Source organism: Sinocyclocheilus anshuiensis, unplaced genomic scaffold (genome assembly GCF_001515605.1).
Source record: "Sinocyclocheilus anshuiensis isolate Anshui unplaced genomic scaffold, SAMN03320099.WGS_v1.1 scaffold132, whole genome shotgun sequence".
NCBI lineage: Eukaryota > Metazoa > Chordata > Actinopteri > Cypriniformes > Cyprinidae > Sinocyclocheilus > Sinocyclocheilus anshuiensis.
The window spans coordinates 1,390,489-1,394,568 of record NW_015555730.1 but is presented as its reverse complement, the minus strand read 5'-3'; positions in this window follow the sequence as shown (position 1 = coordinate 1,394,568).

The following is a 4,080-nucleotide window of genomic DNA, read 5'->3' as shown; positions in this document are numbered from 1 at the left end:
TGTTTTTTAACCTTAAACCGCATAAACACATTTCATTACACCAAATACACAAAATAATGTTCTTTTTAGCATCGTCATATGACCCCTTTAAGGCTGATGTATGCAAAAATCCCTCAAAGCCTCCACCAATTATGATTTTGAGAAAAGCACTTTTTCTTTATATGGATACTTATGCTAAGCTTGTATCTTTTGATTATCTTTTTCTTTTCTTTTTTTTTAAGTTTGATCTTGAAATTGTATTTTTCTTTTTTTCTCTCCCTAATCTTATAAGGAACTACCTCTCAATCAGTAGAATTAGTGGAGTTGCACACCTGTTGGTGATTATCAGACTGCACATAACTGTGTGAGATTGTTACTCTTGTTATCTGATGAAGGCCTTGGACGGCCGAAACGTCATGTTGTTTTATTAATAAAGCTTGAACTTTGAAGAGTGAGTGTTGCACCTTTGTTCAGCTCATATGTTTTTTGATTTTTGGTTGCACCTCCTCTTCTGTTGGTAGAGCACCTCTTTTTACATTTGTTACAAGTTTTGTGTATGTGTCACTGTGCACCATATACTGTATACAAGCACTGGCGGTGTTTTATGGAGAGGACACTTACAGTACGATGAACTCTGATTCATCATGTGGTTTTCTCTTGTACCACCTGTCATTACATTTTAAGGTGCAGAGCAGATTTGGGTGGTTCAGGTAGATTGTTATAGTAACATTTTGTCACTTAATGAAATATACAGGCCCCAACATGCCATCATGTAATACCTGAAATATTTTTACAGTGAATTTCTGGCAACCACAGCTGCCATTTAACCATTTATTTCCTGAAACATGTTGGACGAGGGAATGTAGTTAACCAAAGAGAGCCAGTAAAAGAGTGTTTTGATTTATTGTGAACCGAGAGCATTTGCTCTGTCCACTCACCTCCGCACTGATAGTGACTGAGCTCTAGCAGATGCCATGTGTTTATCTCTCATCTCTCCATCATAGTCCTTTGCCAAACCAAATTACACACCAGCCACCTCTTCCTGAACCGATGGCTTTATTGCAGGGCTGCTGGACCTCACAATATCCGTCTGCTGAATGTCCTCAGACAGCGTGCACTGATGGATGATTGCTGTCCATCAGACACTGTTGAAGAAATTACCTTTTAAAACGGAGCAATATATGACAATGAGTGTGATCTATTTTAATAGCATATGTCAAGAACAGACCCGCTTCTTTAGCTATACATCCACTACATCAGATATATAATGATATGAGCAAATCAACCACCTGCTGAAACATCCTCATCAACCAGCATCTTTATGCTAAAGCTAATTCTTTATACTCTCATCATGTTTTTATCTTCTCATCCAGCTAGACGATTCTCAGAGGAATGAGTCTGGTGTTTGGATGTGTTCTTGTATGATTATTGGAGGTGTGTGGTTATGATCTGGAGCTGGATGTGTGTTAGCATTGCATTCACTGACTGCTCGAGGTTTCCAGCTCTTCAGTGTCTCAGAAACACACGGCGGTGTATGTAAATGCATTTTAGTGAATAAGAAGCAATAGGTATAGAGAGTTGCACAATGACATTACCCTATAAAGCCTACTGTATCATATTTAATTATCAACATGATGAAAACTTTGCTTCAGCTCGGGGTTCACGTTCTTTCTGCTGTGAAATCTTTACTGATTTTTATCAATTAAACATAAGAGTGACTTTTTCTATTGTTAGTAATATTTTAAGATGATCACTTATTGGACTGAAGCAACTCAGGTGTACTTGATTATACAGACAATTTTTAGAAAAAAAAACATGTTAAGTTGTATAAAATATGAACATAAAGCTTTTGAGGAGCGTTTATTTGTTCATCTCTCACTCATGCATTGCAATATATTTTTTGAAAGAGCTATGATCATACAGCTAAATTTAAACTAAAATCTTACTAATCTTACTATTGAAATATAATCTTAGTAAGACATTATTTGGGAGATTTGGAGTGACAATTACAAGCATCACAAGCATCAGAATTTCATATTTGTGTTCATATAAATATCAACTGCACCAAATTGCATATTTTTGCTCGGTGAATAAATGAATGAATTCAGAATAAAATTGGTATATTGTCCTCATGTATGAGCTCTATATTCTCCTGTATCTTACTATATTAGCCATAAAACCCTAAAAAAAAATACAAAATATTCCCCCCCAAAAAAAAAACGATATTCACCAAAAAAGTAGATATGCAAACTTTTTGTTTTTTTCTTTTTATGTTTTGTCTAAATGTTCAACAAACTGTTTAATTTAAAAAAATCTGATGGGTGGATGAATAGATAGAGAGATTGATGGATGGGTAGATGGATAGATAAATAGATGGATGGATGATGGATAGATTGACGAATGGATGATGGATAGTTGGATGGATGGATAGACTGACGGATAGCTAGATAGATAGATAGATAGATGGATGGATGATGGATAGATTGACGAATGGATGATGCATAGTTGGATGGATGGATAGATTGACGGATAGATAGATAGATAGATAGATGGATGGATGATGGATAGATTGACGAATGGATGATGGATAGTTGGATAGATGGATGGATGGATGATGGATAGATTGACGAATGGATGATAGATAGTTGGATGGATGGATAGATTGACGGATGGATGGATGGATGGATGGATGATGGATAGATTGACGAATGGATGATAGATAGATAGAGGATGGATGGATGGATGGATAGCTGGGTAGATGGGTAGATGAATGGATGATGGATAGATTGACGAATGGATGATGGATAGTTGGATGGATGGATAGATTGACGGATGGATGGATGGATGGATGATGGATAGATTGGCGAATGGATGATGGATAGTTGGATGGATGGATAGACTGACGGATAGCTAGATAGATAGATGGATGGATGGGTAGATGGATGGATGATGGCTAGATAGATAGATAGATGGATGGGTAGATTGATGGATGATGGATAGATTGACGAATGGATGATGGATAGTTGGATGGATGATGGCTAGATAGATAGATAGATGGATGGGTAGATTGATGGATGATGGATAGATTGACGAATGGATGATGGATAGTTGGATGGATGATGGCTAGATAGATAGATAGATGGATGGATGATAGAGGATGGATGGATAGATAGATAGATTGATGGAGGATGGATGGATAGATAGATTTTTAAGAGGAAAGAGTACATTTGTTCATCCAAAAGATTAATATTTTAGTCAGTTAAATGGTGTTCCACAAAGGATAATATCTCCGTTCAGACTGGAAACTGATTTCTGTGCACAGACAGGTTCTTAAGATAGATATTGATAAAAAGTGTTTGATATTAATCTTTATTATTTTACTCGTATAGAGCTGTCTCATAGAGGAAACAGCACTTTATATTTATACCACATATGTTTATTCTGTCTTGAGGCAGAAAATGTTGAATTTTACCTACAGAGATTGTCAGTAAACAGCAGCGTCACACAAAACTATGACTAAGCTGTATGGACCACTTTTATAGTGATTTATTTATTTCATATTTGGAGTCTGTGTGGTTTTAATATGGTGTATAAACCATAAGGTTTATATGGTAAAGAGCAGCTCAGGCATTGTTGGAAGAAACTGCCTTTCATGCTGCACAGAAGACAGAAAATCAACCCCCTTTGGAACCACATGATGATGAGTAATTGACAGAATTTTACAAATTTGTTTTATCCCTATACAAGTTATAATAGCTTCGGGTGAAGTAATGTTGGACATGACACCAAAGTAACGTTTCAGCAGTGTGGAGGATTAAACCCAGAGTGACATTTCCTTACGAGCGTGTGTTGCTTTTTACCAGCACAAGTATCTGACATCAGTAGGCAAAGCCAGAGACAACTAATAAATCATTCAGAAGATGGTTTAATTTTCATTTTAAAGATCTGTGTGTTTGGTTCTGAGAGATTCTCTGCTTTGACTCCAGGGATTTGTGCGGTAATATTGGCTTCCACACTAAACTGTTGATCCAATCTGACAAGCAGAAACCAGTCTTCAGTATCATTTGAAATTCTATGACTTATCTGGCACATAAGGCCTCA